Source organism: Ammodytes marinus (genome assembly GCF_949987685.1).
Source record: "Ammodytes marinus genome assembly, contig: scaffold_53, whole genome shotgun sequence".
Lineage (NCBI taxonomy): Eukaryota > Metazoa > Chordata > Actinopteri > Uranoscopiformes > Ammodytidae > Ammodytes > Ammodytes marinus.
Genome location: NW_027648320.1, coordinates 220,522 through 230,521, shown reverse-complemented (window position 1 = coordinate 230,521; position 10,000 = coordinate 220,522). Strand labels below are relative to the sequence as shown.

The 10,000-nt window shown below is 41.0% G+C and overlaps 1 protein-coding gene across 1 annotated transcript in view; it reads right to left on the bottom strand.

Annotated features, from left to right (window-relative positions):
* The window catches only part of dnajc1 (DnaJ (Hsp40) homolog, subfamily C, member 1), a 21,394-nt gene extending 20,847 nt beyond the window's left edge, over nucleotides 1-547 (bottom strand). Inside the window, exon 1 of the mRNA XM_080054643.1 lies at nucleotides 1-547. This exon is cut by the window's left edge and continues 235 nt beyond it. The gene's annotated coding sequence lies outside the window, so the exon portion shown is untranslated.
* Nucleotides 548-10,000: the final 9,453 nt, after the last annotated feature.

The following is a 10,000-nucleotide window of genomic DNA, read 5'->3' as shown; positions in this document are numbered from 1 at the left end:
AACCCGGGACACACACACACAGCTGGGCCGGGCCGGGACACACACACAGCTGGGCCGGGCCGGGTCAGACCTAGGCGAGCCGGGCCGGGTCAGACCTAGGCGAGCCGGGCCGGGACAGAGCGCACGGACCACATGTTTAACTCTCCGGTCATTAGACACACACCGGACTCTACTGCTGGTTCCGACCCAGCACGTTACAGCTGTGACGTATAACCCGATGTGACGTCAGAGCCCTGGTTCTAGTGAGTCTGGGTCGGGACGGGTCTCTTTACCCGGTCCAGAGGAAAGCACGACCTCCCAGCTGTCTGCAAGGCGCCAACTGTCTCACTCAGTTAGCCCGGGTTACACACACACGGGCGAGGGTTCGGGTTAACGCCTACCAAGTCCTGTACGGATCACTGTCTGATAATTCACACTGAGTAGAGCTCTTATAGGGTTAGCCCGGTTTAGCCTGCGTTAGCCTGGGTTAGCCCGGTTTAGCCTGGTTTAGCTTAACATTATACACAGTCCAAACCGTTCAAACACACACGTCTTCTTCGGTCCGTCAGCAGAGTTTGACCCGCCGCAGGAACATCCGGGTCACACTGACCGTCACAATAAAAGCCTTTAGAGTGAAACCTGCTTCACAGTCTCATGAGAGTAAAACCACAGCGACGCCCGCAGGACGACCAGGGAACTACACACACATTTCATTTATTAGTTTGATTCATTTAGCTCCTGTAAAGTGAAACAATAACAAATAGAAAATCAGATAAAGTTTCTGAATCCACAAATAATCACAAGACGTTTTTACTGAGAGGAAAATATGGATAAATATAATTCATTTCATTCGACCTTTATTTATACTGTAGAGATCAATTGAGGGGTGTGTGTGTGTGTGTGTGTGTGTGTGTGTGTGTGTGTGCAGGCCTGCCCACACAAATGGCTGGGCCTCTGGAAACCTCCAGTCAATGCCCCCCCCCCCCCCCCCTTACCCATGCTTTACTCCTGTCAATGAGTGTGAGTGCGCTCATCCCTCAATAAACACATACATGTATTTGTAGAGAGACTAACTATCTTATCAACCAGGGACTTGCAGGGACAGTTGGGGGAGCAAGGGCTCATTATCATTTTAAAATAGTAGCACATTTCTGACTTAGCTCAGCAGACCAATTTATTTTGAATACCCACTCACACAATTGTTTAACAGATCAGCAGATCTCTACAAAATAATCAGTTCACACAGAGACATTGTTCTTCTTTAGTATCCACTAAAGCAATCTAAAAGTTTTTTCACAATTTGCACCTTTGCTATGCTACTAGTTTCTGGTATAAGATACATTTACACTAATTGACTGCACCAAATATTGCACTTTTTTGTATTTCTGCACATGACATTAAATCATTGGAAATCTTTTGGTGGTATTGTTGAAATAAATAACACTTAAAAAAACACATCAACAACACATTCTTCACACACATGAAAAAACCCTACCCTCAAAACTATAAAGTTGGCCTATGTTTGGTTGCAACATTTAGGCTTAGTTCATTCTGCTCTCATCACTGCAAAAGCACTGAAATCATTACAAAAAAAGTTCTTAATCTTTGAACTCAAATCTGTTCCATCAATTATTTCCAACTTCTTTGTGCCTTGTGTCTTTCTTTGCATTAAGAACTTTTTTAGGTCTGTTTTTATTGTTGAGAAACAATACCATGTAAGTTGGGTCATGGTCTTAGGGGCCCATGGTCTTATTAAGCAGGACCTTGGTGGTTACGGCAATAAAACAGGATGATGCTGCTCGTCAGCTTCATTGTGGTAGGACCCGGCTGGCTGGTTGGTCAATTGGCCAGGTTTGTGAAAAACTGGTCAGACCTGGCTGGCCGTGTCAACCTGAAGACTTATGTCAAAGCCTTTAGAAGTTATAGTCCCCAAAGGGAAATTGGGGAGAGATAATTTAAACCTGTTTGTAGACTCAGGACAATGACAGAGTAAATGGAATGTAGAAGAACTACAAAAGGTACCCAACCTGTTTTTTCATCTGGTCCAAATACTTTTCACAACCACACCCAGACACAAGTAGCAGGTAGGCCTACATGTGTTTTCCGTGAGCAGGAACGACTCAGGAAATATAATCCAGCCAAAACTGTTTAATATCAAAACCCAATCTTGTCACCATTTGGCACACAAAGGGTTCATAGGATGGATTATGTTTGAAACAGTTACACTCCGCTGTGCTCAATCTGAAACATTTTGAACATTTCTGCTTTTCTGCTGCTTTTTAAATGGCCTTAAGCGGAGCCGCAGCTCTGTGTAAACACCCAACTCTGAATAGATATGGACATACATACCTAAAAATAAAGTTTAGTTTAGTTAGGTTCTTGGCCTCCAAAGACCATGGGCCCCCTAAGTGGCTGGGCCCTAGAAAGCCTTCCCCCTTTCTACCCCTTATGGGCGGCCCTGTGTGTGTGTGTGTGTGTGTGTGTGTGTGTGTGTGTGTGTGTGTGTGTGTGTGTGTGTGTGTGTGTGTGTGTGTGACCCTCATTTGGGATGATGTCGAGTCAAACAAATGCAAAGCAAAAACAACAACACTTGAACAATAAACAACTTGTTCCAGCGGCGATCGGCTGAATGCACTGTGTAGAGAAAGTTTGGTTTATTGAATATCTATATATCTATAAAGGGTTATATCTATAAAGGGTTATATCTATAAAGGGTTATATCTATAAAGGGTTATATCTATAAAGGGTTAGATCTATATCTATAAAGGGTTATATCTATGTAGGGTTATATCTATAAAGGGTTATATCTATAGAGTTATATCTATAGAGTTATATCTATAAAGGGTTATATCTATAGAGTTATATCTATAAAGGGTTATATCTATAAAGGGTTATATCTATAGAGTTATATCTATAAAGGGTTATATCTATAAAGGGTTATATCTATAGAGTTATATCTATAGAGTTATATCTATAAAGGGTTATATCTATAGAGTTATATCTATAAAGGGTTATATCTATAAAGGGTTATATCTATATCTATAAAGGGTTATATCTATAAAGGGTTATATCTATAAAGGGTTATATCTATAGAGTTATATCTATAGAGTTATATCTATAAAGGGTTATATCTATAGAGTTATATCTATAAAGGGTTATATCTATAAAGGGTTATATCTATAAAGGGTTATATCTATAAAGGGTTATATCTATAAAGGGTTATATCTATAGAGTTATATCTATAAAGAGTTATATCTATAGAGTTATATCTATAAAGGGTTATATCTATAAAGGGTTATATCTATATCTATAAAGGGTTATATCTATATCTATAAAGGGTTAGATCTATAAAGGGTTATATCTATATCTATAAAGGGTTATATCTATAGAGTTATATCTATAAAGGGTTATATCTATAGAGTTATATCTATAAAGGGTTATATCTATAAAGGGTTATATCTATAAAGGGTTATATCTATAAAGGGTTATATCTATATCTATAAAGGGTTATATCTATATCTATAAAGGGTTAGATCTATAAAGGGTTATATCTATATCTATAAAGGGTTATATCTATAGAGTTATATCTATAAAGGGTTATATCTATAAAGGGTTATATCTATAAAGGGTTATATCTATAAAGGGTTATATCTATAGAGTTATATCTATAAAGGGTTATATCTATAAAGGGTTATATCTATAGAGTTATATCTATAGAGTTATATCTATAGAGTTATATCTATAGAGTTATATCTATAAAGGGTTATATCTATAGAGTTATATCTATAGAGTTATATCTATAAAGGGTTATATCTATAAAGAGTTATATCTATAAAGGGTTATATCTATAGAGTTATATCTATAAAAGGTTATATCTATAAAGGGTTATATCTATAGAGTTATATCTATAAAGGGTTATATCTATAGAGTTATATCTATAAAGGGTTATATCTATAGAGTTATATCTATAAAGGGTTATATCTATAGGGTTATATCTATAAAGGGTTATATCTATAGAGTTATATCTATAAAGGGTTATATCTATAGAGTTATATCTATAAAGGGTTATATCTATAGAGTTATATCTATAAAGGGTTATATCTATAGGGTTATATCTATAAAGGGTTATATCTATAAAGGGTTATATCTATAAAGGGTTATATCTATAGAGTTATATCTATAAAGGGTTATATCTATATAGAGTTATATCTATAAAGGGTTATATCTATAGAGTTATATCTATAAAGGGTTATATCTATAGGGTTATATCTATAGGGTTATATCTATAAAGGGTTATATCTATAGAGTTATATCTATAAAGGGTTATATCTATATAGAGTTATATCTATAAAGGGTTATATCTATAGGGTTATATCTATAGGGTTATATCTATAAAGGGTTATATCTATAAAGAGTTATATCTATAAAGGGTTATATCTATAGAGTTATATCTATAAAGGGTTATATCTATAGAGTTATATCTATAAAGGGTTATATCTATAAAGGGTTATATCTATAAAGGGTTATATCTATAGAGTTATATCTATAAAGGGTTATATCTATAAAGGGTTATATCTATAGGGTTATATCTATAGAGTTATATCTATAAAGGGTTATATCTATAAAGGGTTATATCTATAAAGGGTTATATCTATAAAGGGTTATATCTATAGAGTTATATCTATAGAGTTATATCTATAGAGTTATATCTATAAAGGGTTATATCTATAGAGTTATATCTATAGAGTTATATCTATAAAGGGTTATATCTATAGAGTTATATCTATAGAGTTATATCTATAAAGGGTTATATCTATAAAGTGTTATATCTATAAAGGGTTATATCTATAAAGGGTTAGATCATAATATTCAGGGTGTAATGAGGAGGTTTCTCCTGCGGGGGGCGCTGCTGCTCTGTGTCAGTGACTGGAAAGGAGAGTTCACTGTTTACTGTCAGAGTCATTATACAGTATCTCTGTATCACACACACACACACACAGACACGCACGCACACACACACACACACACACACACACACACACACACACACACACGCACGCACGCACGCACGCGCGCGCACACACACACACACACACACACACACACACACAGTATATCTCTGTCAAGTAACCTGACGTGTAACCAGGCAGAATAGAAACGCTCACAGAAGATAATAACTCGTCTCTCCTCAGACAGAGACTTCAAGAACAAAAAGGTTTTAATGAACATTTCATTATACTTAAAGAGGGGTGAGTGAGTGAGTGAGTGAGTGAGTGAGTGAGTGAGTGAGTGAGTGAGTGAGTGAGTGAGTGAGTCAGTCAGTGAGTGAGTGAGTGAGTGAGTGAGTGAGTGAGTGAGTGAGTGAGTGAGTCAGTCAGTCAGTCAGTGAGTGAGTGAGTGAGTGAGTGAGTGAGTCAGTCAGTGAGTGAGTGAGTGAGTGAGTGAGTGAGTGAGTGAGTGAGTGAGTGAGTGAGTGAGTGAGTGAGTGAGTCAGTCAGTGAGTGAGTGAGTGAGTGAGTCAGTCAGTGAGTGAGTGAGTGAGTGAGTGAGTGAGTGAGTGAGTGAGTGAGTGAGTGAGTGAGTGAGTCAGTCAGTCAGTGAGTGAGTGAGTGAGTGAGTGAGTGAGTCAGTCAGTGAGTGAGTGAGTGAGTGAGTGAGTGAGTGAGTGAGTGAGTGAGTGAGTGAGTGAGTCAGTGAGTCAGTGAGTCAGTCAGTGAGTGAGTGAGTGAGTGAGTCAGTCAGTGAGTGAGTGAGTGAGTGAGTGAGTGAGTGAGTGTGTGAGTGAGTGAGTGAGTGAGTGACTGAGTCAGTCAGTGAGTGAGTGAGTGAGTGAGTGAGTGAGTGAGTGAGTGAGTGAGTGAGTGAGTGAGTGAGTGAGTGTGTGAGTGAGTGAGTGAGTGAGTGAGTGAGTGAGTGAGTGAGTGAGTGAGTGAGTGAGTGAGTGAGTGAGTGTGTGAGTGAGTGAGTGAGTGACTGACTGAGTCAGTCAGTGAGTGAGTGAGTGAGTGAGTGAGTGACTGAGTCAGTGAGTGAGTGAGTGAGTGAGTGAGTGAGTGAGTGAGTGAGTGAGTGAGTGTGTTTGTTACAGGGTGTGTGTGTGTGTGTGTGATTGTGTTTTCTCAAATCCTGGGCTGAGCAGAATACCCCCCTGATGGAGCCCAGATACCGGTGGAATAGGTTTTATAATTTTTTGGCATTTTCAAGCTTTATTAGACAGTACAGAGTTGAAATGGGGAGACGCTCTATCCACTACACCACCGGAGCGCCCTGAGTGGATGGTTTTAAACGTTGAGGGGAGCAAGGTGATTGGCTCACAGATGTTAAGGTGAATGTGATTGGTCAAACCTGACAGAGGGAACCTCCCATAAGGAGCTGATGAGCTGAAGCAGCAGCTAGAGACTGAGGTTGCGTTCCGAATCTCCTCCTCTTTCTTTTTTCTATTCTACATACTACACCCGACGATAAAAAGAATCTAGTTAGGATGCAGTAGGCATACTATTGGGACATACTTTTCTCTCTTATTTCATCATAACATTGCGCCTTGATCTTGCCTCTTGGTTTTATATCCGTCGCATCCCCGTTTGTTTTCATATGGAGGCTTCGTCGATGTTACGTCACTTCACGTGCGCACTGGATTGTGGGTCAGAATCGCCCAAATAGGATGCACTTTTCAACACTAACAATCTTGGCCGCATGAAGTAGGACATCCGGGTACTTCTAACCATCCTAAATCTGGCCACAAGAATCGGGACATCCTAAATCTTTTTTCTACATACTATATAGTAGAAAGTATGCGATTCGGAACGCAACCTTAGTGAACTGAGGATCTGAAATAAAGAGCACACTGCAGATAGTCAGTCTCTCTTTCGCTAAGCTTCATTTCTTCAGGACTGACATTCTTAGTTTTTACTTATGGAGGCAAAACTTTGGGCGCTCCGGTGGTGTAGTGGATAGAGTGTGTACCATATTGCCTCCGGCCTTCGTTGCAGTGGTCACGGGTTCAAATCCGACCCGTGGACCTTTACTGCAGGTCATCCCCCCCCTCTCTCTCTCTCTCTCTCTCTGTCTCTCTCTCTGTCTCCCCATTTCAACTCTGTACTGTCTAATAAATCTCTCTCTCTCTCTGTCTCCCCATTTCACCTCTGTACCATCTAATAAAGCTCTCTCTCTCTCTCTCTCTCTGTCTCTCCATTTCAACTCTGTACTGTCTAATAAAGCTCTCTCTCTCTCTGTCTCTCTCCATTTCAACTCTGTACTGTCTAAGAAAGCTTGAAAATGACAAAAAATAATCTTTAAAAAAAAAGAGGCGAAACTTCACTTGTTTATCCCTGATTCACCGTGGTAACGTATTTCCTTATTTAGAGAGAAGTGGGCGTGTCAGCAGCCGATTGGTTCAGATCACACACGTGTCATAGATCTGCTGTGATGATGTCACTGACAGGTAGAAACCTTCCCACTGATAAACACTCACCCTGCGTTCCGAATCTCCTCCTCTTTCTTTTTTCTATTCTACATACTACAAAAAGAATCTAGTTAGGATGCAGTAGGCATACTATTGGGACATACTTTTACTCTTTTATTTCATCATAACATTGCGCCTTGATCTTGCCTTTTGCTTTTATATCCGTCGCATCCCCGTTTGTTTTCATACGGAGGCTTCGTCGATGTGACGTCACTTCACGTGCGCACTGGATTGTGGGTCAGAATCACCCAAATAGGATGCAGTTTTCAACACTAACAATCTCAGCCGGATGAAGTAGGACATCCGGGTACTTCTAACCATCCTAAATCTGGCCACAAGAATCGGGACATCCTAAATCTTTTTTCTACCAAACTAAATAGTAGAAAGTATGAGATTCGGAACGCAGGGATAAAGTCTGTAAACGTCCATGATCCCACCAGCTGCTGGTAACGATCTCTTCCTGTTTGAATCATTCTGACTCACTGGGACAAACCGCCTCGCTCTGTGAACACTATCAACTGCTCATGGGATTACTGTGTGTGTGTGTGTGTGTGTGTGTGTGTGTGTGTGTGTGTGTGTGTGTGTGTGTGTGTGTGTGTGTGTGCGTGTAAATCGCTCCGTGACTCTGTGATGGAGGTGGTGAGGAGGTTATCAGCATTACGTGTCCTATAGCCCACACACACACACACACGCACACACACACACACACACACACACACACACACACACACACACACACACACACACACACACACACACACACACACACACACACACCGCCCACACACAAACACACACACACACACCGCCCACACACACAGAGAATATATCCCTTTGACTCACAGGAGAAAATACTCCAGATCACGTTTCTCTCACATCACAACACAGTGATGTCAGAGTGATGTCAGAGTGATGTCAGAGTGATGTCAGAGTGATGTCAGAGTGATGTCACAGCACGGAGCAGGAACACAGAAGAGGATTCTAAGGAAATCTTTGTTTTTCTTTGAAATCTCTGAAATTCTCAAATAAATGTAATAAGATCTGAAGACAAAGACTCAGTCCTGACAGACTCTGTTGAAACTGACTGTGTGTGTGCATGTGTAACTGTGTGTGTGCATGTGTAACTGTGTGTGTGTGTGTGCATGTGTAACTGTGTGTGTGTGTGTGTGTGTGTGTGGGCTATAGGACACGTAATGCTGATAACCTCCTCACCACCTCCATCACAGAGTCACGGAGCGATTTACACACACACACACACACACACACACACACACACACATGTGTAACGGGCCGTGAGTTATCGAGCGATTGTCCTGTTAAACAGCGTCTCTGTCTGTGTGTGTGTGTGTGTGTGTGTGTGTGTGTGTGTGTGTGTGTGTGTTTCCGGCTTCGTGAGGTCAACGACCTTCAGAACACACTGATCTCAGACCTGTAGTAAACTCTGTCCGGTCACCTCAGTTTAATGACACTAGAGAGGGAATCCATCTGTCTGTCTGCCTGCCTGTCTGTGGCTCTGTCTGTCTGTCTGTGGCTCTGTCCACTTCCACTCACACCTTGACACCAGGTTTTCTATAGCTGGTTTTTATGACATCACTGTATTGACCCCCAGCTTAAAGCCCAGGGTGAGTTAGCTGTGAATGGGCAGCAGGGGAGCAGCTCTGTCTTCTGAACCAGTTTATAAAGGGTTCAAATCTTTCTGATCATTAAAGGAAAGTCAGTCACATTACTGATCCCATCCACTCTCTGTTTAAGTGTCAGGGTTAACCCTCCCATTCTGTAGGAGTCTGTCCAGCTACAAGCATCAGGCTTCATTCCCACTGCCATAAACATCTTAAATCACACACACAGATAATGTGTGTGTGTGTGTGTGTTTGTCAGCGTTAATGTGCCCACCTGTCCTGCTGTGCTCAGGAATCTTATGTACAGATGTATGTGTAGACTATCGGAGTCATGTAATGGCATAATCACAACTCTAGTGAACCCTACAATGAGTGCGGTTAGGTTCACTTCCACATTATGGAACCATTGGCGCTTTAGCCTATATGCTAATATCTGAACACTCTTTGTGTAGTGTGGAACTGACAGCTGGAGTCTTTTTTAGTCTTTTTTATTGTTGTTTGTCTTTTTACTGTTTTTGTATTGTATTATGGACCGTTTTTCTCTCTGTGTCTGGAATAAAATTAAATCAATCATACACACTGCCATTGTCACTTATCAATCTGAATCTGAACCAGTTCCAAAGTGTTTTCCTCGGGGTTGGGGTATTGGGGTAACTAGCCAGTAGTGTCAGGGTTTCAGGGAAAGACAGACAAGAACCCTATTGCAGGACACAGGAAACAGTTCAGATTCTAAAATAGATTTTAATGAAGTGGATGACAAACCAGGTAGTAAGACAGCGTGGCAAACAAGTCCAGTTGGTGCAGGCAAAAGGGAAAGCCCAAAGACAGGTCGAAACACAGGCAGGCAGGCAGGCAGGCAGGCAGGCAGGCAGGCAGGCAGGCAGGCAGGGAGACAGGCAGGCAGGCAGGCAGGCAGGCAGGCAGGCAGGCAGGCAGGCAG